The sequence below is a fragment of the Schistocerca gregaria genome, chromosome 5 (assembly GCF_023897955.1).
Source record: "Schistocerca gregaria isolate iqSchGreg1 chromosome 5, iqSchGreg1.2, whole genome shotgun sequence".
Lineage (NCBI taxonomy): Eukaryota > Metazoa > Arthropoda > Insecta > Orthoptera > Acrididae > Schistocerca > Schistocerca gregaria.
In genome coordinates this window covers 634,428,491-634,455,960 of record NC_064924.1, presented here as the reverse complement: position 1 = coordinate 634,455,960, position 27,470 = coordinate 634,428,491, and the positions used below count along the sequence as shown (strand labels likewise).

The window sequence follows — 27,470 nt, the reverse complement described above, 5'->3', positions numbered from 1 at the left end:
GGGGGGGGGGGGAGCGGCGAAGGGAAGCGACAATAGGCAGCTTAGGGTGGCTCAAACTCTGAGAAAGTGGTAACGGCCTCCAGCTGCCTTTACATGAGTGACAGTGAGTGAGTGGTTGACCCCATGCTGGTGTACTGGGAAGCAGAAAGAGAACTTGTATGCCTGTTGATAAATGTCAGTTGTCTCATTTTCAGTGAAACATGCGAGAAAGCCGTGCAAAGCTAAGGTGTAGCGGTCAACAGGAATCAAAATATGTGTGTCTGTGACTATAGCACCTTCATGCTGAATTCACGGTCCACAGAGTCTGAAGTAAATCAGGTGAAGAGCGACAGAATGAAATACGCTGGCCTATGATGGGAACTTAGGACCAAGGAATTTGAAGTACTCTCCTGGGAGTCAGAAGTCCGGAAAAATTGGTGTTTGTGGAGACGCTAACCTTGATGGGTGGCTTGGGAGGAGCTAAATAGCAGAAGTTGAGAGGAAAGGAAATTTTATGGGAATTTGTTCACTTCCCCGAGCAGGCATTGGTCGGTGCTGGGAAGTGAATCATAATTAATGTGACCTGCGCTGCAGTTGGCGTAAGTGATTTTGCTGGAGGGGAAAGCGAGGCGAAAAGCGGACTGGGAGAAGTCTCTGTAGTAGTCTTCCTTTCCCAGCTTGCCTAGAGTGCAGACGTGGCATTCTTTACTCAGCTTACCTGGGAAAGAGTGAGCATCTCAGCAGTTTAGGATCTAGCAAATGGAACGATTGAGCTTGGAAATAGGAAGTTTTGGTTCAGCTATGTACTGAGCAAGATAGCTAGGAGTGAATAGATGAGAGCAGCCTTGCAGCACCACAAGGTTGGCCGATGTTTGCACAATGACGCCACTCCACCACGCTGTATTCGGTGATATTGCGCCTTCTCCAGCCACTGATTAATTTGTTGGATCACGTTAGCAAAGTTTCCACAAGGGTTTCATGGGCCGTGTATTGTAGAATTCTTCTCACACTTCGCATTACGCCTGGGTCAGTCGATAGGAATTACTTCTGAGTTATTGCGCTTTACTCCACACAAACTCATTTTATTACCACTGCCTGTTAGGAGAGTCATGTGATGTGATGAATGAAGGTCGTGAGTTAAAAATAAATCTGTGCTAATCGACTGCATATGTCTTCAATCAATTAGTTGAAATCCCCAGTCACTTTCTTAATTAATTTTATGTTCAAATTTTGCATCTAGTGTTCAATAGCTGAATATAACATCAATGAGCATCCCTTTTAATTAAAAGGGATCAATTAATGTCAACACTGCCACCGCAGTTCAATCAGGAGTCAAAGGGCCTTATTACTTTCTTTGCGTTCTCTGACACTGCAGCAGTTTTGCACTCTCTGTTGATCTGTTAGTCCATTACCTGGGGTGAACACACACCAAAACCAGATAAGTGACGGGTAGGGTGTTACAGTATCACAGAAAACAAGATGTCCTCGGTGAATTGGTCTGTGAGGCTCGTGAAGATAGAAATTTGAAAAACAGTCATCGAAGACAGGCGTGTTTTCAGACTCAGACAGCACAGCAGCTGTCCCACTGGACGAGAGGAATCGTCTCTGCACGTCGGTCTCCGGACCGCGTCTCTCGCTGTTACGTCAGCCGGCTGTGGCAGCGACGCCATGCGACGCCGTCTTTCATTGGAGCTCCACCGACAACCGGACGGACGGCGAGTATTTCATTTCCGGTTAGCTACGGGCGAACCCTTGACTTACTGCTGGCAGCGCTATCTAAACGTCCCGGCCGGCCGGTACTGTATCGATAGGGACGACCTCTGTACAGTTTGCTTCTCTGGGACCTGACATGCCGAATGTGTACGCCGCGCGTACGAACACACACGAAGAGAGAGAGAGAGAGAGAGAGAGAGAGAGAGAGAGAGAGAGAGAGAGATGACGAGGGAAGGGTGAGTCTGGTCAAAGATACTGATAAAGAAAGCTCCCCATTGCACCCCCCTGAGATTTGGTGGTAAGATGGCGCATTGGATAGCCCGTCTAAAACTGAACACAGATCCAGCATGAAAACAGGAGGAAGGTGTACTAAACGGTGCAAAAAAAAAAAAAAAAAAAAAAGAAATAGGAAGAGGGATCGGTTCAATAACAAGAAGTGCAATAAAGAGCAGCGTCAATCGGCAAGGGCGCCATGGATAAGTGGTTCTGGGGTTCGACTGCCAAGCGGGCAGGTGTGCCGCTTAATTTATTTTATTTTTTTCACAACATTATGAACTATCTCCGGCCATTGAAATTTTTGTTCTCTTTCTACATCTACATCCGTACTCCGCAAGCCACCTGACGGTGTGTGGCGGAGGGTACCTTGAGTACCTCTATCGGTTCTCCCTTCTAATACAGTCTCGTATAGTTCGTGGAAAGAAAGATTGTCGGTATGCCTCTGTGTGGGCTCTAATCTTTCTGATTTTATCGTCATGGTCTGTTCGCGAGATATACGTGGGAGGAGCAATATACTGCTTGACTCCTCAGTGAAGGTATGATCTCGAAACTTCAACAAAAGCCAGTACCGAGCTACTGAGCGTCTCTCTTGGAGAGTCTTCCACTGGAGTTTATCTATCATCTCCGCAACGGTTTCGAGAATACTAAATGATCCTGTAACGAAGCGCGCTGCTCTCCGTTGGATCTTCTCTATCACTTCCATCAACCCTATCTGGTACAGATCCCACACCGGTGAGCAGTATTTAAGCAGTGGGTGAACAAGTGTAATGTAACCCACTTCCTATGTTTTCGGACTGCATTTCCTTAGGTTTCTTCCAATGAATCTAAGTCTGGTATCTGCTTTACCAACGATTAATTTTATATGGTCATTCCATTTTAAATTACTCCTAATGCCTACTTCCAGATAATTTATAGAATTAACTGCCTCGAGTTGCTGACCTGCTATATTGTAGCTAAATGATAAAGGATTTTTCTTTTTATGTATTAGCGGCACATTACACTTGAATACATTGAGATTCAATTGCCATTCCCTGCACGATGCGTCAATTCGTTGGAGATCCTCCTGCATTTCAGTACAATTTTCCACAATTAAAACCTCTCGATATACTACAGCATCATCCACAAAAAGCCTCAGTGAACTTCCGATGTTATCCAGTAGTCTTGACAGTTGTGATACTGAACACTGATTACAGAATGTGAGTCATATGGTAAGAATTCATTACCATCGCAAGTGACTGTGATGAATAGCGAGAGCAGGCCAGATACTACACAGACGTCTCACAGAAATGAAAATAACAAGTAAATTACAAGAAAGGCATTCAAGAGCCAAAACTTCCAAAGCGGAACGCTTCTTCAGAAACGTTAAAAACATATTTTTTGACAGATCACAAAGAAACTGTGTGATTGTGAAGTTGTTGCGTTCATTTGTTGCAGCTTACGTGACAAACTATTATATTTTCATTATTTCTTTGAGAGTGATCACATTCACATTCATACCAACACCATTATCAGGTGAGGAGGCGTATCACACTCACTTACCAGTCGTACAAATTACATGAGTCGATAAGAGATTCCTATCGTATGACACACGCACTGTCGGTAATGACGAGTGCAACACAACAGACGTGTTTTCTGGTGGAAGATTCGGTTGACTTGTTGCCTTGTCGTCAAATGTCTGGGTTTTGCATTCGAAAGCCACTTCCTTTCCGCTACTAATAGAGAAGATGCGCTGAATCATATATTATTATAGGTCCCTACCTTACACCTGCAAACGGCCGTTACACCATGGCACAGACAAAAATTTGAATAAAGCGAACAGCGGAGGAAAAAAATAAAAAAAAGGCACGAGAGAGCTTTGAATACGGCTCGCCCGCTTGGTAGGCCGACACCGTAACCACTGAACCATGACGCCATTGGTGTAACACGTTGCTCTTTATTACACTTCTGCTCCTTCACTGTTGCTATTTTGCTTTTTTTTCCACAGTTCATTACACCTTCTTCCTGTTTTCATGCTTGATCTGAGTTCAGTTTTTGAAGGGCTGTTCGCTGGAACCTCCTACCACTAAATCTGAGGAGGGCGCAATGGGGAGCCTCCCTTGTGAGGAACAAGGACTATAGAAAAAAGAGTGCTAAAGCTAAGAATTATGTAGGAATACTAAGTCTTATCTTGCACAGAATTATTTCAGTAATGTTTGCACAGTTGCTACTATATCTGTATTCAGTAAAAAAAATCCTAAATCCAATTCTTCGCAGGTAAACGGCTATTAAAACGAAATGGTCATAAGAAAGCTGATTTCCGTTTTTACTTCAGTTCCTCTTCAACTTCAAAGCTACAACGAACTGCTGTAAACGAAGCGTACCGGTGCCCGTCAGGAGGCGAACACCAATACGTTAATTTGAAACAACTTTTTAACTTTTCGTTTCATAGCCGCTATGAACTTGTTACGGGTTAAAACCATCACTCCGCCAGTGTGGAAATTAAAATTTATTCTTTCGTCCGGGATGCGTAATCCCGGTCGTAGACGCTATTTTGATGCCAAGAAATGAACTTCTGAACAAATTGACTAAAGAAAAGGAACATAGCTATATATTAATGCTAGACAAGACGATATATGATTTCCAAAGTTTTATGGAAATTTGAAGAGCTACAGATGCATTTAACATCTTTCATTCGTAGCGATACATCACGTAATCCCGTACGTTAGTTTATGCATGTTACGTACTACACATCGAATGATTACAGCATATCAGTTAAAGAGAAAAGTCTCAAATGTTGAATATGTTTCAGTTAGCGCAATGAAATTTCCCGAAATAGAAAGAAATACGATTTTTTTATACCATTCCATTCACTACTCCATAAATAAATATTTCAGCGAGATGGTAGAGTTGTAGCTGTTCCAGAACTACCGCCGTTTTACTGAAACAAAAACATCGTGGCCAAAAGTCATGGGAAGGTCGGTCCCATCTGAAGATGTGTCATGTCTGAGGTCTAAATGTTGCGAGTAAATTCGACATATGGCGCGACTGTTGACACGATATTTGGGCAGTCTGTTTCAGAGATAAGTGCGTAGAGGACATAGAAGCAAGCAGCAAGTACGACAACTTTGCCCTTGGGATGATTACCATTGCAAGAGACGGGGACACAGAGTATCAAAAATTGCACAACAAATAGGATTTCGGAAGTCAGAAGTGTCCAGGGTGATTCTATAGTATGGCAGAGGCAATGTTTCTGCATTCTTTAACCACCGCACAGCATCGCAAAAAGTGTTTGACGAACGAAACTCACGTTGTCTCCACATAGCGCCATCGAACTAGGTGTGGATTGTTAAGATCCTATGTCTATCAGGAGAGTGCAGAGAAAAACGCATTGCCTTAGGCTTCATCAGATGACGACTGTCCTCATTCCGATGCGTTTCGCCCACTCACTGTATTTGGCTGGTAGAAATCAGTAGTGAGCCTAATGTGGACTGGGTGATAAACGTCTTTCGGACACACTAGGCGCACTTTTTAACGATGTGGAAGTCTAAGCGCTCACTAGACACGACACTACACAAGCTATAGGCTCAAATGTTCGGGTAAAAACGACTATGTTGCTAATAAATTCATTTAACTTATTAAAATGATTCTACTATGTTTCGTTACTCCTCGTGACAATCACAACACTATTCTAATAAGTCTTCGCAAATGATTAATTTTTCGTTTTATATTCTATCTTTCGATTACTGAGAATTTTCGGCGTGTCGTAAGGAATTCGTGTAAAACTGCGACTGAAAAACAAGGCTGTAGTTAAATGGAAGAGAAGGACATCCCGCAAGTGATCGGTAAATTATATTTCTGTAACGCTCTTTTACTCCCAGCGGGACAGACCAGTTGTTAATCACAAAGAAAGAAAACAGATTTCGTATAGAAAATTTATTAGATTTTGAAAGCGCCTTTCGTATCTGTGGTATTCACGTATGTGAGTGTGTAAGGAACGACAAGCTGTTTCTTATACAACATGTAAATCCTGACACATAACTTCCTGAAAAATGTTATCACCTCATAGATAAAGTCGAATGATCAGTGGTTAACCATCATAACTGTGGTATCAGAAAAAGTGTGTAATCCCCTTCCAGTCGAATTTGTTCTCCGTAACACCATTGAAAAGAGGAAGACACACGCCCTAAATAGTGCGAGTGCTATAGGGAAACAATGATGGAAGAAGTAATAATAGCGAAACTGCTTCACACACCCGATGGCGTGTACTTAGATATCTTGGGCTCGACAACCTTAGAATCCTATAGGTGGAATGTCAGAATACTCATTATACCCACAGAGAGCTTGTAATGGAATATGCTTGTATGCGAATATCAGTACTTTGCTGGGACAGTACCACCTGTGTGGTACAGGATAAAACATTAGGTTGTGACCAGCCAAAACAACTTTCTTCCAGCCATAACTGCGGGTTCTTTGATTTTTGGTTCAAATAGCTCTGAGCACTATTGGAATTAACATTTGAGGTGTTCAGTCGACTAGAACTTAGAACTACTTAAACCTAACCTAAGGACATCACACACATCCGTGCCCGAGTCAGGATTCGAACCTACGACCGTAGCGGTAGCGCGGTTCCAGACTGAAGCGCATAGAACCGCTCGGCCACACCGGCCGGCTCTTTGATTTTTCTGGGAAATGGCTCACCAAATCAGAACACATGAAATATTAGTTCACATTATTACATAAACGAATAAAATACATGCTTTGTCACAGTTATTTGCCACAGAACTGCATGATAATTTACTACTCTCATTGACTATGAAATCATCACTTGATGCACAGATTAACTAACTGCTCTCTTGCAGGAGAAACTGAAACATTTACGAAGGTACATTTCATAAGAAACTTTAACTGTCACTGTCTTACACGATGATGTTGATTACTGTAGCTGAGGTCTCGAAAAGGACTGAAATCTGGTATGCTCGACACTATATTGACCTCAGCGTGAGGGCGCTGCTGTGCTGAGACAGGGGCGTGGTCTTCTAGTGTGCCTCCCATTGGTTGTCGCGGATTGCAGAAAACCCTCTCTAGTGTCTGTGGTATCGATTCGCGTTGCGACTTTGGTGTAGTACCACGATCTCTGGACGATACCACAATATAAAATACTGTAGTTCGCTCTTCTTCACCTGATGGGTTACAGTACATTAGTAAATACCTCTGAATCGTACGTTAATACACAACTAATGAGGCCAGCACCGCACAATGTTAATCGTTTGGGAGTAGTACACGATGAGGGTCGCCAACAGAAGGAGACACATATGAATCTTTTTCTCACTCTCTTTCCTTTTTTGTTAACAGGCTTTTGGGCACGTGAAGTTTTATTTATCCAAAACATTACGACTACCCGCTTAACAGCTTATCGATTCACTTTTGTGACGCTGTACAGCAGAGGTTCTGCGTGGCACGGAGTTTAAAAGTCCTCGGCAGTTTTCCGGATGTGTGTGGCACACGTCATCCTGCACCTGCGAACTACCCGTGATCTGTGGGCTCGGAGGTGGCGCCCGACAGCGTCCAAGGTGCATTCAATAGGGTTCAAATAAGGCGAATTTCGTTGACAAGACCGCGCTCCTAAAACTATCCTAGTGTGATTCCGGCCCTATGATACGGACAGATATCTTTCTGGAAATTGCCATCAATATAATTGACTAGATTTTAGAAAATCTGAGTTTTTCGCCTACGAAGGCGGCCGCAACACGCTGCACACGTGCACCGATTGCTACCTGTCCTACCAGGGAAACCTGCTCAAGACGCTCAACCCCAACTACCTATTTTCGGCCGAGTACCACTGCACTGGCGCCTACATGGCACCCATTGGCTGCAATGTGGTCCTCAAGTTGCGCTCCAACACCGAGCAATTCTAGCTCGAGGGTTCGCTTCCGCAGTACTCTTCCGTCGACGGTCTCAGTGCCAGATACGCATCCGTCGAGCAACGTGTAGATGTAACAGCCAACCAAGGTGGAATCTCAGACCACGAGACCTTCCAGATGGATTATGATGCTGCCACCAAACGCTGGTACATTCGCACCATTCGAGATCGTTACTGGACTTTGGTGATAATATTCAGGCAAACAGTGACAAAAAGGCTTCTAAGGCTCTTTTTGATTTAGTACGGCAAGGAGACAGATCAGTTGGCTTCAGAGCTAATAATCGTAAATTCATTACAACGAAGTGTTCAGGCAGATCTATACCAACAGTGATGCTGTTGATGACACTCCCAAATATGTATTTTACCTTGTGAAAAGGCTAATACATGTCTTGAAATGTGAGCAAGGTTTTCCTGGCTACAAAAACAATTCATCTCCAAAACCGTAACGTAACAAAACGTCATGTGAGACTATAGTGATTAAATGAAATGAAAAGGGTGCTGTTTTCTTTAAAGACCAGAATGGAAAATACTGGCATAGACAACCTGGGTCAGGGTCTGTAGTTGTAGAGCACTTCAGACAGAACTTGCAGAACATCATTAGTAATTTTCCTGATCATGCCGTTGTAATAGGGAGGGGAGGGGGGTGACTTCAACTTGACGGGTATAGATTGGAAGTGTTATGCCATCAAAACTGGCCAGACACAGGGATTCGTGTGGCATTGTTCTGGATGGCTTGTCCGAAAATTATCTTGAGTACCTAGTTAGAGAACCAATTCGTGAGGGTAACGTCTTAGAACTCCTGGAAACAAACAAACGTGAAATACCGAATCACTTAACGTAGAGGGAGGTATCAGTGATCGTAAGGTTGTGATAGCGCCTATGACAACAGGTCACACAAGGAACGTTAAGAAAGGTAGGAAGGGTGACAGGATACAAATTCCAGATAACTCAGCAGTTAGCATCAAATATTCGGTGATGAGGACTACGATGTGGAGAACATATGGAAAAAATTCGAAGGCATCGTTCAATATGCCCTAGCAAGTATGTTTCGAGTAAGGTTTTAAGGGATGGGAAAGATCCAACATGGTTTAATAGCCGTGTTAGAAAAGCGCTACGTAAACAAAGATCACTTTATCTCAGATTCAAGAGAAGTAAAATCCTAACTGACAAAAGCTGAACTAGGCGAAAAAGAGCGTAAGGATAACAATGAGTGTTCAATGAGAGTGAAAATAAGACGTTGTAAAACAACCTGAGTAGAATCACTAAGAGATTTTGATAGTACTTAAAATCAGTGAGTGGGTCACAATCACCTACGCATTCTCTCAGCTACCACACCGGCACCGAAACGGAAGATAACAGAGAGAAGGCCCAAAAACTGAATTCGGTCTTCCGAAGTTGTTTCACAGCGTAAGATCGTAACACTGTACCTCCTTTCAATCGTTGTACGAACGTCGAAATGGCAGATATTGAGATAGCTCATCGCGGAATGGAAAAGCAGCTACAATCGCTTAGTAGTGGAATGGCGTCAGGACAGACAAGATACCTATACGATTCTATAAAGATTATGCGAAAGAACTTGCTCCCCTTCTAGCATCGTAGAACGCTTGAGTAACGAAAGGTATCCAACGACTGGAAAAATGCGCAGGTAATTACCTTTTCTAAGAAAGGCCGTAAGACAGATCCACACAATTATAGACATACACTCCTGGAAATTGAAATAAGAACACCGTGAATTCATTGTCCCAGGAAGGGGAAACTTTATTGACACATTCCTGGCGTCACACTGACAGAACCACAGGCACATAGACACAGGCAACAGAGCATGCACAATGTCGGCACAAGTACAGTGTATATCCTCCTTTCGTAGCAATTCAGGCTGCTATTCTCCCATGGAGACGATCGTAGAGATGCTGGATGTAGTCCTGTGGAACGGCTTGCCATGCCATTTCCACCTGGCGCCTCAGTTGGACCAGCGTTCGTGCTGGACGTGCAGACCGCGTGAGACGACGCTTCATCCAGTCCCAAACATGATCAATGGGGGACAGATCCGGAGATCTTGCTCCCCAGGGTAGTTGACTTACACCTTCTGGAGCACGTTGGGTGGCACGGGATACATGCGGACGTGCATTGTCCTGTTGGAACAGCAAGTTCCCTTGCCGGTCTAGGAATGGTAGAACGATGGGTTCGATGACGGTTTGGATGTACCCTGCACTATTCAGTGTCCCCTCGACACCAGAGGTGTACGGCCAGTGTAGGAGATCGCTCCCCACACCATGATGCCGGGTGTTGGCCCTGTGTGCCTCGGTCGTATGCAGTCCTGATTGTGGCGCTCACCTGCACGGCGCTTAACATGCATACGACCATCATTGGCACCAAGGCAGAAGCGACTCTCATCGCTGAAGACGACACGTCTCCATTCGTCCCTCCATTCACGCCTGTCGCGACACTACTGGAGGCGGGCTGCACGATGTTGGGGCGTGAGCGGAAGACGGCCTAACGGTGTGCGGGACCGTAGCGCAGCTTCATGGAGACGGTTGCGAATGGTCCTCGCCGATACCCCAGGAGCAACAGTGTCCCTAATTTGCCTGGATATGGCGGCGCGGTCCCCTACGGCACTGAGTAGGATCCTACGGTCTTGGCGTGCATCCATGCATCGCTGCGGTCCGGTCCCAGGTCGACGGGCACGTGTACCTTCCGCCGACCACTGGCGACAACATCGATGTACTGTGGAGACCTCACGCCCCACGTGTTGAGCAATTCGGCGGTACGTCCACCCGGCCTCCCGCATGCCCACTATACGCCCTCGCTCAAAATCCGTCAACTGCACATACGGTTCACGTCCACGCTGTCGCGGCATGCTACCAGTGTTAAAGACTGCGATGGAGCTCCGTATGTCACGGCAAACTGGCTGACACTGACGGCGGCGGTGCACAAATGCTGCGCAGCTAGCGCCATTTGACAGCCTACACCGCGGTTCCTGGTGTGTCCGCTGTGCCGTGCGTGTGATCATTGCTTGTACAGCCCTCTCGCAGTGTCCGGAGCAAGTATGGTGGGTGTGACACACCGGTGTCAATGTGTTCTTTTTTCCATTTCCAGGAGTGTATATCGTTGACTTGAATCTCTTGTAGAATTATGGGACATGTTTTATGCTCAATAATTATAACATTTTCTGAAAATGAACAGCTCCTTTATGAAAATCAACATGGATCTCACAAACAGAGATTTTGCGAAACTCAGCTGGCTCTGTTCCTCGATGAAATACACAGAGCAGTGGACAACGGCGCTCATATTGATGCCGGGTTCCTTGATTTCAGTAAGGCATTTGACACCGTCAAACACTGACGGCTTACGGAGTATCTGGGCAGACTTACGATTGGTTTCAAGACTTTCTTGCAGATACAACTCCACACGTCGCTCTTAACGGAACAAAATCGACAGATGTAAAGGTAATATCCAGAGTACCACAGGAAAGCTTTGCTGTTTAAAATGTATAGAAATGATCTAGTACAAAGCTTCGGATGCTCTTTGAGGCTATTCGCAGATGATGAAGTTGTCTATACCAAATTAGTAACCCTACAAGACAGAATTTGCGGAACGACCTGCGCAGAATTGATGAATGGTGTAGGCTCTGGCAGTTGACCCTGAACGTAAATAAACGCAACACATTGCGCATACATAGGAAAGGAAATCCACTACTGTACGGCTACATTACTGACAACTTCTGCCGTAATATATCTATGGGTAACTATCCAGAGCGACCTTAACTGGAATGACCCCATAAAACAGATAGCGGAAAAAGCAGATACCAGACTCAGATTCATTGAAGAATCTTCAGGAAATGTAGCTCATCTACGAAAGAAGTGGGTCCTATGGCGCTTGTTCGCCCGATTATTGAGTACTGTTCATCTACCAGGGATCCCTATCAGGTAGGACTAATAGAGGATATAGAGAAGATCCAACGAACAGTGGCGCGTTTCGTCATGGTATCGCTTGGCTGGCGAGAGAGTGTTACGGAAATGCTAAGCAAACTCCACTGGCAGACGTTACAAGAGAGACATTGTGCGTCACGGAGAGATTTACTATTAAAATTTCGGGACAGCACTTTCCAGGAGGAGTCAGACAACATATTACTGAGACGTGGGACTTAGGGAAGGCAGGAAAAGGTGTGGGCAGGGCCTAATCAGTTACCGTTGGTTGCGCAGTAAACACGTACACTTTATTTAAGGAAATAATTTTTTTAAAACAATCATTTTAAAAAATCGACTGTAACACATGTTAAACTGACGGCTGAAGGCCTTATTACGAAAGAATTCGAAATTATTTGTCGGCTGAATGTCACAAGCAGTACTTCAGAACAATCAGCGGCTGAAGGCCAGAATTACAAGTGAGGAAGACAACTCCAAGTTGAAAGTACCTAAATAATTTTTAAAACAATCATTTAAAAAAATGTGTGTGAAATCTTATGGGACTTACCTGCTAAGGGTCACTCCCTAAGCTTACACACTACTTAACCTAAACTATTCTAAGGACAAACACACACACACCCATGTCCGAGGGGAGGACTCGAACCTCCGCCGGGACCAGCCACACAGTCCATGACTGCAGCGCCTTAGACCGCTCGGCTAATCGCACGCGGCACAATCATTTAACGACTGTAGCACAAGCTACAATGGCGGCTGCAGGCCTTATTAAGAAAGAATTCAAATTATTTGTCGGCTGAAGGCCACAATCTATAGGAATAATTTAAACAAAATATTATTTTTAAACAATTGACACAATCAGACGAAATAAAGAAGGGGGTGGTCTACAGACAGTGCTCCAAGGATCGACTTGAGAAAAGTCCCTACAGCTGCGTAAACGGTGAGACAGGCAGCCAAGATTTATGATCACTTATAAGGATGGCAACTCAAGCTAGGGACAGCTAAAACGCCGACCTGCACACTCGCAAAATCCATCTAAGATGCGATAACAAATACCATGATAGAATAACAGTTAACATCATCAAGTGACAAGCATTTAATTACACAAGTTGGCTCCACCACATCCTAGTACGCAGACAGGGTTAAGACCGAACTGTCTATTCAAAATCTGACTAGATGCACATGGAACAAAGAAAGACAATTCGACATAAAACTCAAACAATGGTAAAACAGTCAATATACAACAACAAGACGAAGTGCCCTTGGACATGAATGCCAAGAACACAGAAACGGTCTAAAGACCAGATACACGTCGTCCACTGAGACGACCGACCGAACGACAAACCATCGGTCGTTGCAATCAAGTCAGGCAAGAGAAACGTCGGAATATAAAACCGCCAACTGACAATTTGATGGCGTGAGGTCACGTCGACGGACGGACACACACACAAGTGAAAGCTGCACTACTCAAATGTAACGATCCATTCAACTTAAACTCGCTGAATCCGGACCTCGAAGTGGTCGTGCACTCTCGCGACCATATGCTTCCATCGGGCAGTGCGTATATCGCCAGCTCCCTCGGAGAGTACAGGCGCTGTCCGACCTCACTGCTGCTACGTCCCCACTGGACTCCGACACACGACGACGTTGGAAGTATTAGGAGTCGCTCCAAAGATAGTATCACAGTACTCGCTATCGATAAACGCCGCTGCTGCCACTCACGGACAGACAAAGCGAGCAAGCGTAGTGGCGCCAGTGAAAGCGCTAAGAAAACGAGAGGTCACAAACCGAATACACGAAGCCAACCTGTCTAGGCACAACCGCGTGCCGGAGCACGGCTCAATTAAATACCCGCACATAAATCTCGCGTATTGTCCACGAGGAGAAAATTCGAGAAATTGGAGCCAATACAGAGGCTTACCGACAATCATTCTTCCCACGCAATATTCGCGAGTGGAACAGTGCTATTAGTGTTATTGCAAATTTTCGCGATATACATCTCAGTAAATTAGCTTACCACGCCTATTTGTATTCTTTGCTTTCGTATGGCATCATATTCTGGGGTAATTCATCATTGAGTAAAAGAGTGTTCATTGCACAAAAGCGTGTAATCAGAATAATTGCTGGAGCTAATTCAAGATCATCCTGCAGAGCTAGCCTCACAATATATATATATATATATATATATATATATATATATATATATATATATATATATATTCACTCATGAAATTTGTTATTAACAATCCGAACGAATTCAAAAGTAATAGCAGTGTACATGGCTACAACAAAGGGAGAACGGATGATCTTCTCTACTCAATATTAAATCTAACTTTGGCTCGGAAGGGGGTAAATTATGCTTTCACAAAAGACTTTTGTTACTTACTTAATAGCATCAGAAGTCTGACAGATAGCCGTATAGCATTTAAAAGAAATCAAAAGAATTTCTGAATGGCAACTGCTTCTACTCATTAGATGAATTTTTGGATATAGTATATTTAAGTGTCATGTAATATTTTGTTTAATGTAATACCTTGCATAGACACCTTTTATTAACCTGACACGTTCCACATCATTACGAAGTGTGGAACAAGTACTAATCTAATCTAATCTCTAATCTACAATGCCGGCCGGTGTGGCTGAGCGGTTCTAGGCGCTTCAGTCCGGAACCGTGCTGCTGCTACGGTCGCAAGTCCGAATCCTGCCTCGGGCATGGTTGTGTGTCATGTCCTTGAGTTAGTTAGGTTTAAGTAGTTCTAAGTCTAGGGGACTGATGACCTCAGATGTTAAGTCCCATAGTGCTTAGAGCCATTTGAACCATTTTTAATCTACAGTGTTGGAGGGATCATTGGTACCGAAGGTACCCTCCGTCACACGCCATTAGGTGGCTTGCTGGGTATGATGTAGATGTAGATGTTGATGGTGAATGCATAAGTGCTGATTCAGATACACGGGAAGGTTTCTACATTGAACTTCGTGATCCAATACTTGAATGTACAAAAAGCACTAGTGGTGAATAGCTAGTTGCCGGAAAAAATGGAGCATTTCGTCCGGGGGTATCAGACTGAGAGAATGCAACCAAATGGAAATACTAGTGACCAACTATTTTAAACTGGTGTACTGGGGATTTAAATTTGCCTTAACACTATCTTAGTGATTCTTAAGCAAACGTATGTGTGTGTGTTTTTGCAATATTTCTACTTGGCTGACTAGCATATTCAAATTATTTGTTTTGTGCAGAAAACATCAAATGTAAGAACATGATAAAAAGATAAACTGTATCTGTTACAATGATCTGAGGGATGCACGTGACTATCGTGGATAAAACTTCAGGGTGGTTAGCTCAACAAATACTACTGTTATTGGCAGACCAAAATCCAGTCAACTATATAAATAATCCATCTTTTTGATTTGCAGCTCCTTGTATTGGCTGTGTTTGCAGTTAAAATTTTTGGATGTGTGGTCCACCATTTATGCAAAACACCGTCTTTCTCAGTACCCAAATATGTTTCGCCACCACTGTGCCATCATCAGTGGGTTTTCGATTTTACTTATTTTGTAATGTGAACAATTTTTAACTAAAAATACACATAATTTTATAATCATTTAACAAAAATGTTCACATTGCAGAATAAATAAAAACGAAAACCCACTGATGAAGGCACAGTGGTGCCGAAACATGTTTGGGTACTGATAAAAACGGTGTTTTGCATAACCGGCGGACCTCTCATTCAAAAATGTATTAATAATAATGGTGGCATACCTCTACCGGCAGTTTCAGGCTGATAGACGTAAACTACCATCAACGAAAGGGAGTTCATGAAAAGATGTAGATACTCTGCAAAAATGGTCACATAGCGCGCAGCTGTCGTGGCGCTTTAGATTACAATTGCAGGTCCCGTGGATGCCCATGTTAATGTGTCAGATAACATAATACTGCCTGCGTACGTGTCTCGGTGCATGTATCGAACAGCAGTTCGTGTGAATAATGGGGCATCCGGACACGTCCACGTGTCTGGCGCAACAGGAAACGTGGCTTACTAAACCAGATGACACGTTTCCACATGCGCGCAATGCTTTCTCGATGATCCCGGAACCACAGAAATCATAACTGATGATGTCGTTAAGTCAGGATGGGAACACGTGGTGTTCGTCGAGTACGGGGTCCCATGTTCAACAATAAGCGATGAACGATGTGTTCCGAAAAACTTGTACCCGCAACAGGACCGTATTTTGTCATCAGACCTGCCACAGGTGTTTGTCTATCCTGCTCTGCGGAAAGGGCGTGCATTCAAACTGCGCGGACTGTGAGGGAGCGTTGACGTCCATCGCCCTGTTGCCTTCTCGTGGATTCTCCGTACTTCAACCACTTTATATAGACCAGCGGTTCGCAAACAGGTAGTTAATTGCCCTCTAAGGGGATAAAATGAAACATTATGAGGGGTAAAACCAAAAAGGATTCAAAGATCTGTTAGCCATCACTCGCCCTGCTGCCTTCTCGTGGATTCTCCGTACTTCAACCACTTTCTACAGACCAGCGGTTCGCAAACAGGTAGTTAATTGCCCTCTAAGGGGATAAAATGAAACATTATGAGGGATAAAACCAAAAAGGATTCCATGATCTGTTAGCCATCACTCAGTCCGAACTCGTGGTCTTGCAGTAGCGTTACCGCTTCTCGCGCACGGGGTTCGATTCCCGGTGAGATGAGGAATTTTTCCTGCCTCGAGATGACTGGGTGTTTGTGTGTCGTCTTCATCATCATTATTCATCGTCATTACGGTCGGAGGAGGTCATCGGCAAATCACCTCTACTAGGACCTTGCCTAGTACGGCGGTGCGGGTCTCCAGTATCGTCCCCTTACGCTCCTCCGAGTATGAGAACTCATCAGTCATCACTCCCGCTGTTTTTGGAAAGTAATCATAATTATCGCTATTACGATAGACTCTAATATGTAATGTATCATGATCACCATCAGTAATTTGATATCCACTATTGGATCAAAACCACCTGTACATATTGTATTGAGATCTTGAGCGATGCGAATCGCTCTTGCTCTTGTTAACTTTCTGTAGTCATCAGTTTACCATTAATTTGCCTTCCTAGTCTTCTGTTATTTCTTACAAACCAGATGGTAGAGCAGTTGCCCGCGAAAGGCAAAGGTCCTGAGTTCAAGTCCCGGTCCGGCACACAGTTTTAATCCGTCAGGAAGTTTCATATCAGTGCACACTCCGCTGGAGAGTGATAATCTCTTTCAGGTTGAACCCTGCCTGAACGTTATCTTCCTACGATGCCACTGTGATGGCGTCGCCATTCATGACAAAATTAAGGCCCTCATCTAACATTCCTCCAGTGGGCCCTCAGGACGGCCTATATTCTGCTCGCTCCATCTGGATGGGGGTATGTCTTCTTCTGTGGCTCCCAAAGCTTCTACGTTAGGACAATCGCCCTCCCAAGTGCTGTGGACATTGGTCACCTCCCCCAAGCTAGAGTAGCTACAGTCTCCTCCGGGTCTGATGTGGAAGGGGTCACTTTGGACTCTACCTTCCATGGTCCCCCCTCCCCCCCCCCCCATGCGGTCAAACAGACAGCAACCAGTCGCTGAAGCAGCCAGTAACTGCTGGTCGAAGGGCTTCACGGTCTTGCCCTATCCCTGAAGCTACTCCAAGAAGCCCTCCCAGCAAGCCCCTAAAGAACAGCGAGAAGGCAAACGACCAAAGAAGAAATCTGCTAAGAAATGGGAGCCTCCAGTGGCCCCTGAACCACCACTGCCCCATGCCTCTGTGTCCGAGGACGTTGCGCAGATTCTGGCGTCCCCTGATGATCTCGCTGACGCCTTGGATGCCATGGTACAGGATGCGAACACAACTGGTGAGGCGTAACTTGACTCCTTCGTCACTTCATGTCTTCCGAGACGACGGGAAGCGTCACTCTGCAGTCGAACTGCAGCGGTTTTTTCTCCCACCTTGCTGAGTTACGTCAGCTTTTAAGCGTTACACCTGTGATTTCGATTGTTCTTTGGGAATCATGGTTTCCCACAGTACAGACCCCCGCTCCCCATGGCTATCAGGGGTACTACAAAAACCGTACTAACTGTGACAGACCGTCAGGTGGCGTTGGTATCTATATTCTTATCTCTGTCTGTAGTGAACCTGTGCTATCAGGGGAAATTACCATCAGTAACATCTACCCCTCTTCCCTCCAGTTGATGAAGCATTGCCCCATGTATTGGCTGCACTAATTTCCCAACTCCGCGCACCTTTTCTAACTTTGGGTTACTTTAATGCCCATAACCCTTAGTGGGGTGAAACCAAGGTTACTGGCCATTGTAAAGATGTAGAGGGCCTACTAACTCAACTCGACCTTTGCCTCCTAAATACAGGTGCCTCCCACATTTCAGTGTGGCGCATGGTCACATACATCGACACTGATCTCTTGGTTTGTAGTCCTGTCCTCCTCCTGTCTATCCAATGAAGAGCTCATGACGGATGGTAGTGATCACTTCCACCTAGCGTCCCTCATCTGGACGATACCCACATGGGCTCTTCCCAAGGCTGAATGGGACACTTTCATCTCCGCTACCACCTTTGAATCTACGTTGCATGCCATCATCGATGAGGTGATCCACACCATCACTACTATCATTGTTGCTGCAGGTGAATAGTGAATCGCTTGTTCCTCAGGTTGCACCCAGCAGAAGTCAGTATCTTGGTGGTTGCCATTAAAGACTGTTGGCAGGCTCTTTAACGCCATAACTGCCATCCATCCCTCGAGAACCTCACTGCCTTCAAACAGCTCCATGCCCAGGTTTGCGTACTCGTCACACGACGGAAGCACAAGTGTTGGGAGCACTATGTCTCCACCATTGGAACGTGAACCTTCCCCTCCCAGGCTTGGACCAAGCTCCGACGACTTTATGGCTATAAGATGCAGGTGTGCCTGGAATTTCCACAAAAGGAGCTGCATCTGCTATGTAATGGCAGAGCATCTTTATGAGAATCTGATAAATATCACCCTGCCTGTCATCTCCTCAAACAGCAGATGGAGTGACAACGCTCTCTTTTGCTCCACGCCACCATGAGCCATTTATTGGTCCATCCAGTGAGTGGAAATTTCTCAGTACCCTTGCCGACTGTCTTGACACATCCCATGGCCCAGACCCAAATGCTTAAATATCTGTCTGCGGATTCCAAGCGCCAACTCCTTACTATCTTAAACTGCATCTGGAGTGATGGCGAATAGTTATCGAAATGGCGGGAAAGTATCACCGTCCGAGTGCTGAAGCCTGATAAGAAGGCACTAGATGTTCATAGCTATCGTCATGCCAGCCTCACCAGCGTTCTGTGCAAGCTGCTCGAATGTATAGTGAGCTTGTGGTTGTGTCGGCTCCTTGAGTCTTGGGGCTTTCTAGTTCCGAAACAGGGCGGTTTTCCCCAAGGGTGCTCCTCCATCAAAAACTTGGTGCACCTTAAGTCGACCATTCGATAGTTCTTTTCCCGGCGACAGCACCTTATTGCCGTCTTTTTCGACCTGACAAAGATCTAAGATACCACTTGGCGACACCATGTTTTCGCTGCTCTGCATGACTGGGGTCTCTGTGCCCTCTCTCAATTTTTATACAGAACTTTTTGTCACTCCACACTTCCAGAGTTCATGTCAGTCCTTCCCACAGTGCACCCCATGTACAGGAGAATAGGGCACTGCAGGGCTCTGTTCTGAGTGTTCCACTCTTTATAATTGCTGTCAATGGTCTCGCACTAGCAGTAGGGTCGTCAGTATCACCAGTCCTATATGCTGCCGATTTTTGTATTTCCTTCTGCTCCTCTTCTGTTGTTGTGACAGAAGGGAGCTCTATGGGAGGTGCAATCGTGGGCGCACACTCACGGCTTTCAGTTTTGGGCCACGAAGACTTGTGTCATGCACGTCTGCTATCGTCATACTGTCCACCCCCCTCCCGAACTTTGTTTCAATGACCAATTACTAGATGTAGTGGAGACCTACCGCTTTTTGGGACTGGTCTTCAATGCTCACTTACCTTGGTTTCCCCGTCTTCATCAGCTTAAGGAAAAGTGCTGGCGGCATCTTAATATTGTCCGATGACTGAGCCACACCGATTGGGGAGCTGATCGTCCTACACTGCTGCAGCTGTAAAAAAGTCCTCATACAGTCACGTACTGAGCATGGGAGCCTAGTTTATGGTTCAGCATCGCCCTCCACACTGCGTCTGCTGGACTCTGTCCGCAGCTGTGGAGTTAGACTCACGACGGCAGCCTTACGAACGAGCCCCATGAACAGCCCCCTCATGGAAGCTGGCGTTTGTCGATTGTAGCTGCGGCAGAAACTGCTACTTGCAAATTGTACTGACCATATTCATAGTTCGCCTCATCATCCAAATTAACGTCTCCTTTTCCCTAACATGGCGATCCCTCTCGCACAATTGCAGCTCAGAACTGGGAAACCCTTCACTGCCCATGTCCGGTCACTTCTTACTGAATTCAATGCATCCCCTTCACCTTTCCTGCTGGTCCACTTACGTACACCTCTGTGGTCCATACCTCGGCCACAGCTTTAGTTCGGCCTATTGCAAGGCCCAAAAGGCTCAGTTCCACCTGACGCCCCTCCAGCAATTTCTGTATCTTCTCAGGGAGTTCGATGGCTCAGAAACAGTCTATGCAGATGGATCTCTGGTCGACGGTCATGTTAGCTTCACTTACTCTCAAGTTGGCCATACTGAACATCGCTCCTTGCTGGACGGTTGCGTGTGTTCACAGGAGAGTTGGTAGCCATCTGTCGCGCTCTTGAGCATACTCACTCCTGCGCTGGGTAGTCCTTATTCATCTATAATGTTGATTCCTTAAGCAGCCTGGAAGCTCTCGACCAATGCATCCCTCGACATCCTTTGATAATGACTATACAGGATCTCTTTATGCCCTTGGGAACAGTGGACATTCAGTGACCTTCATTTGGACGCAAGGACATGTCAGTATACATGTCAATGAACTTGCTGACAGATTGGCCAAACAGGGTTTCAGTAAACCAACTCTGCAGACCGGCCTACAGGAGACTGATCTCTGATCGGTCTTCCACGTCAAACATTTCGCGATTTTGAATTACGAATGGCGCCGCCTAGGTGTTATCAAGGAGGTAACGAATGTGTGGCGGTCGTCCTTGCGAGCCACTTGCAGGCCCTCTGTTGCCCTTTGCCGGCTCCACATCGGCCATACATGGCTAACAGATGGTCATCTCCTCCTTCACGAGGACCCACCTCGATGTCACTGTGGCTCCAAAATGGCTGTCATCCACCTCTTGCTGGACTGCCCAATTTTAGCAGCTTTTAGTCTTGCCAGCTACCTACCCACGGTGTTTCCGACAATGCCTCAACGGCCGATTTAGTTTTACATTTTATTCTTGAGGAGGGTTTCTGTTGTACAATCTAAGCTTGGGTGATTGACCTTCTCTACCAGGCCTCCACCCTCCCTACATTTTACGTCTTAGTCACTCCTTCTCTGCATTTTGTTTGCCTTGGTGTTCGTCTTTTCCTTATGTGTGTTCTTCTCGCCTTGTCTTTTAGGCTGGCAGAGTGACTGGCTCATCCTTTTTAATCCTCGAGATCAGCCAGCCAAGGCCATCTGCTTATGATTTTAATCCCTTCCTCTACATCCTTTTAGTGTACGTCTACCCTTTGGTTCGCTTCTTTCGTTTTCTCTTTTGGGTGTGCTTCCCCATTAGTTTTACGCCCATTCACTTCCCCCAACTTCTTTGTTTTTAATTGTTTTACGTTGAGACTTGCTTGTTTGAGGAAAAAGGGACTGTTTACCCTGTATTTAGGTCCCTTTATACTCGAAACCAACCAACCATTCTAACAAGAGCACCGGAGTCCATTTTCACTTTTCTATTTTTTTCGTTCGTTGTCCATCCAGTGCCAGTAGTTACTCTCGTCATCGTTAATAAATTCTAATATCAACTGTTTTTCTGACCTGAAAAACTAGCACTTAAGTAAGCCAGTTCTAAGACCAGTTTCTGTGTGTGAGAGGATGTTTTCAAAGAGTGAAATGCGTGCGAAAGCACGATTTCTTGAACCTGTAAAAGGCAACACACTCCAAAGAGATTTCTTTGAAACAGAGTTGTTATTATCTTAGCGCAAGGGTGGTTGTTAGTAGCTATTGCTATTGGAGGGACTCTTCGGAATACCGATTCCATTCGCAACTTACGTATAAGAACGTCGACCTTCGACTACGGTAACAGCGATGGTAAGGTTAAGCAATGAATGAATTTGGAGCTTGCCTTATGATGTGCAATGATGGAATCAATTTTTTTTGTCGTCATCAGTCTTCTGACTGGTTTGATGCGGTCCGCCACCAATTCCTCTCCTGTGCTAACCTATTCATCTCAGAATAATACTTGCAACCTAAGTCCTCAGTTATTTGCTGGATGTATTCCAATCTCTGTCTTCCTCTACAGTTTTGCCCTCTACAGCTCCCTCTAGTACCATCGAAGTCATTCCCTGATGTGTTAACAGATGTCCTATCATCCTGCCCCTTCTCCTTACCAGTGTTTTCCACATATTGCTTTCCTCTCTGACTCTGCGCTGAACCTCCTCATCCCTTACCTTAAAAGTCCACCTTATTTTCAACATTCGTCCGTAGCACCACATCTCAGATGCTTCGATTCTCTTCTGTTCCGTTTTCCCCACAGTTCATGTTTCACTACAAGTGCTGCACTCCAGGCGTTTATTCTCAGAAATTTCTTCGTCAAATGAGGGCCGATATTTGATATTAGTAGACTTCTCTTATCCAGGAATGTCCGTTTTGCCATTGCTAGTCCGCCATTGAAGTCCTCCTTGCTCCAACTGTCATTAGTTATTCTACTGCCTACTGTAGCAGAACTCCTGAACTTCATCTAATTCGTGACCATCAATCCTGAAGTTAAGTTTCTCGCTGTTCTCATTTCTAGTACTTCGCATTCGTCTTTCTTCGATTTACTCTGAATCCATACCCCTTATTCATTCGACTGTTCATTCCGTTCAGCAGATCATGTAATTCTCCTTCACCTTCACTCAGGATAGCAATGTCATCAGCGAATCGCATCATTGATATCCTTTCACCTTGAATTTTAATTCCACTCCTCAACCTTTCTTTTATTTCCATCATTGCTTCTTCGATGTACAGATTGAACAGTAGGGGCGAAAGGCTACATCCTTGTCTTACACCCTTTTTAATATGACCACTTCGTTCTCGGTCGTCACCTCTTCTTATTCCCTCTTGGCTGTTGCACATATTGTATGTGACCCGTCTCTCCCTATAGCTTACCATACTTTTTTAGAATTTCGAACATACTGCACCATTTTTCCAGGTCGACAGATCGTATGAACATGTATTAATTTTTGTTTACTCCTGCTTCCATTATTAACCGCAAAGCCAGTATTGCCTCTCTCGTGCCTTTACTTTTCCTAAAGCCAAACTCATCGTCATCTAGCGCATCCTCAATTTTCTTTTCCATTCTTCTGTATATTATTTTTATAAACAACTTAGAAGTATGAGCTGTTAAGCTTATTGCGCGATAATTATCGCACTTGTCAGCTGTTTCCGTCTTCGGAATTGTGTGGATGATGATTTTCCGAAAGTCAGATGTTATGTCGCCAGACTCGTAAATTCTACACATTAACGTGAATAGCCGTTTTGTTGCCACTTCCCCCAATTATTTTAGAAATTCTGATGGAATGTTATCTATCCCTTCTGTCTTATTTGATCTTAAGTCCTCCAAAGCTCTTTTAAATTCTGATTTTAATACTGTATCCCCTGTCTCTTCTAAAACGACTTCTTTTTCTTATTCTATCACATGAGACAACTCTTCCCCCTCATAGATGTTTTCAACGTATTCTTTCCACCTTTCCGCTCTCTTCTCTCATTTAACAGTGGAATTCCCGTTGCACTATTAATGTTACCACATTTCCTTTTAAAATGTCAACGAAGCTTGTTTTGACTTCCCTGTATGCTGAGTCTGGCCTTCCGTCAATCATTTCTTTTTTGATGCCTTTACATTTTTCCTGCAGCATTTCGTCTTAGCTTCCCTGCACTTCCTACTTATTTCATTCCTCAGCGACTTGTATTTCTGTATTCCTGAGTTTCCCGGAACATTTTTGTACTTCCTCCTTTCATCGATCAATGGAATTGTTTCTTATGTTATCCATGGTTTCTTCGCAGTTACCTTCTTTGTACCTACGTTTTTTTCCCGACTTCTGTGGTGGCCCTTTTTAGAGATGTCAATTCCTCTTCAACTGTACTGCCTACTGAGCTATTCCTTATTGCTGTATCTTCAGCCGTATCTTGTCATTCCTTAATACTTCTGTATCCCACTTCTTTGCGTATTGATTCTTCTTGACTATGTCGTCAACCTACTCTACATCGCTACTGTATTTTGATCTGAGTCTATATCTGCTCCTGGGTACGCCTTACAATCTAGTATCTGGAATCCAGTTACGGAATCTCTGTCTGACCATGATGTAATCCAACTGAAGTCTTGCCGTATCACCCGGCCTTTTCCAAGTATACCTCCTCCTCTTGTGATTCTTGAACAGAGTATTCGCTTTTACTAGCTGAAATGTATTACAGAACTCAATTAGTCTTTCTCCTTTCTCATTCCTTGTCCCAAGCCCATATTCTCCTATAACCATTTCTTCTACTCACTCCCCTACAACTGCATACGAAATACAAAAAAGTGATGTTAGTAAAAAGTAGAACCAAACAATCCAGTGATACTTTTTTTCTTGGTCACAAGGGGACCATTATAAATAGCAATGACTTCAGTGTCATTATTGACGTTGAAAAACAGTGTCATTTCTGTTTGTCTGATTATGTATTTCCTTTAGTTAAAAAAAATGGTTCAAATGGCTCTGAGCACTATGGGACTTAACATCTGAGGTCATCAGCCCCCTAGAACTTAGAACTACGTAAACCTAACTAAACTAAGGACATCACAAACATCCATGCACGAGGCAGGATTCGAACCTGCGACCATAGCGGTCGCGCGGTTCCAGACTGAAGAGCCAAGAACCGCTCGGCCACAACTGCCGGCTTTCCTTTAGTTACCTGTTTCACTATACAGCAGCATTTGTCTCTTTTTTGTGGTCCAAATTCCTTCGAGATGTGTTGCTTGTCAATAGCTCATCGAGCAAAAGCGACTGTCGTCTTTAAGTTTTCACACCACGGTAATTGATTTTGATGTCGTTAATTGTTAAATATCTATATTTCTAATGGCAATCAAACTTCATAAAGGGGCATGTTTAGGAGATAAAGAGAATTATCCAGGAATTATCCTACTTAGACTGCATTTATCTAACGGAGGAATCATCTGAAGAGAAATTGGAAACGCAGCCACCCAATTTGTAGTGGATCTGGAAAAGATTCAGCTACACGAGAGCAACGTTAGCCCCACTCTCTCCCATTTCTTCTTCTTCTTCTTCTTCTTCTTCTTCTTCTTCTTCTTCTTCTTCTTCTTATTTTTCTTTTTTGCAATCATCCAAATGTTTCTGAGATCAGATGACAATTTCAAATACATGTTGTTGTTGTTGTGGTCTTCAGTCTTGAGACTGGTTTGATGCAGCTCTCCATGCTACTCTATCCTGTGCAAGCCTCTTCATCTCCCAGTACCCACTGCAACCTACATCCTTTTGAATGTGCGTGGTGTAGTCATCTCTTGGTCTCCCTCTACGATTTTTACCCTCCACGCTGTCCAATACTAAATTGGTGATACCTTGATCCCTTCTTCTGGTCAAGTTGTTCCTCATTAGTTATGTGATCTACCCATCTAATCTTCAGCATTCTTCTGTAGCACCACATTTCGAAAGCTTCTATTCTCTTCTTGTCCAAACTATTTATCGTCCATGTTTCACTTCCATACATGGCTACATTCCATACAAATACTTTCAGAAACGACTTCCTGATATATAAATCTATAATCGACGTTAACAAATTTCTCTTCTTCAGAAACGCTTTCCTTGCCATTGCTAGACTACATTTTATATCCTCTCTACTTCGACCCTCATCAGTTATTTTGCTCCCCAAATAGCAAAACTCCTTTACTACTTTAAGCGTCTCATTTCCTAATCTAATTCCCTCAGCATCATCCGACTTAATTCGACTACATTCCATTATCCTCGTTTTGCTTTTGCTGATGTCCATCTTATACCCTCCTTTCAAGACACTATCCATTCCGTTCAACTGCTCTTCCAAGTCCTTTGCTGTCTCTGACAGAATTACAATGTCATCGTCGAACCTCAAAGTTTTTATTTCTTCTCCATGGATTTTAATACCTACTCCGAACTTTTCTTTTGTTTCCTTCACTGCTTGCTCAATATACAGATTGAATAACATCGGGGAGAGGCTACAACACTGTCTCACTCCCTTCCCAACCACTGCTTCCCTTTCATGCCCCTCGGCTATTATAACTGCCATCTGGTTTCTGTACAAACTGTAAATAGCCTTTCGCTCCCTGTATTTTACCCCTGCCACCCTCATAATTTGAAAGAGAGTATTCCAGTCAACTTTGTCAAAAGCTTTCTCTAAGTCTACAAATGCTAGATACGTAGGTTTGCCCTTCCTTAACCTAGCTTCTAAGATAAGTCGTACGGTCAGTATTGCCTCACGTGTTCCAACATTTCTACGGAATCAAACTGATCTTCCCCGAGGTCGGATTCTACTAGTTTTTCCATTCGTTTCTTTCCCCAATTCCTGTCAATTGCTCCCTTGTGCTCTCCCTGAAACTCTGTACAACCTCTGGTTCTTTCAGTTTATCCAGGTCCCATCTCCTTAAATTTCCACCTTTTTGCAGTTTCTTCAGTTTTAATTTACAAGTTGTAACCAATAGATTGTGGTCAGAGTCCACATCTGCCCCTGGAAATGTCTTATAATTTAAAACCTGGTTCCTAAATCTCTGTCTTACCATTATATAATCTATCTGAAACCTGTCAGTATCTCCAGGCTTCTTCCATGTATACAGCTTTCAATACATACAGTAATAAAAAAAGGCTTACGGAGTATGGGAACAGCAGTTATCAAAGAAGGGTTTCGTTTGTTCTTTTGCTTGTGACTAATGAAGAAAATTTCCTAACTATGTTTTTCCGAAAAGCATTTAAAGTATTACTATTTTTATTCGTACAAAACTACAAAATTTGTGCTACAGTGTTTAATTCAGGTCACTTCTTAAATTTAACAAGCATGCCTGCCGAGGTTGTACAGGAACATCTCAGAATGCCCCTTGTACTGCATAAGTATACGTAATTGTATCTGGACTGAACAAAATTTGTGACTATTAACGTCAGTCATTGGAAATTTATTCATCCAGAACTGTAGTTGGCAGTTCTTTTTTAATGAAATGATATCGACAATGTTACAATAATTCTTACGCTACTTAGCACTCTTTATTGAGCGTGGAGCTGAGAACCACAGGACGGTTGTCAGATTCGAATGCTAAGTTCTGAGGAAAGTCGATTTCTCCGCGGCGCCCGCTCTCTCTGTCGTGAATCAATCCGGCCACACGGAACGCCGCAGATCAAAGCAGTGCCAGCGTGCAGGCGCCACGTTAAATAATAACCCACCCCGACCGCGCGCCGGCGGTTTCGCGCGGTAATAACGAAACCTACCAAAGGGAAAGAGAGAAACCATGCAGCTACACTGGTCACAAAAGA

General features: G+C 44.3%; 1 protein-coding gene and 1 pseudogene across 5 annotated transcripts in view; one reads left to right on the top strand and one right to left on the bottom strand.

The window, feature by feature from the left end:
• Positions 1-27,470, bottom strand: part of LOC126272274 (protein madd-4-like) — a 2,033,115-nt gene that overhangs the window by 1,258,231 nt on the left and 747,414 nt on the right. The gene's annotated exons all lie outside the window — the stretch shown is intronic.
• LOC126273427 (protein singed-like) lies at positions 4,051-14,807 on the top strand (annotated as a pseudogene).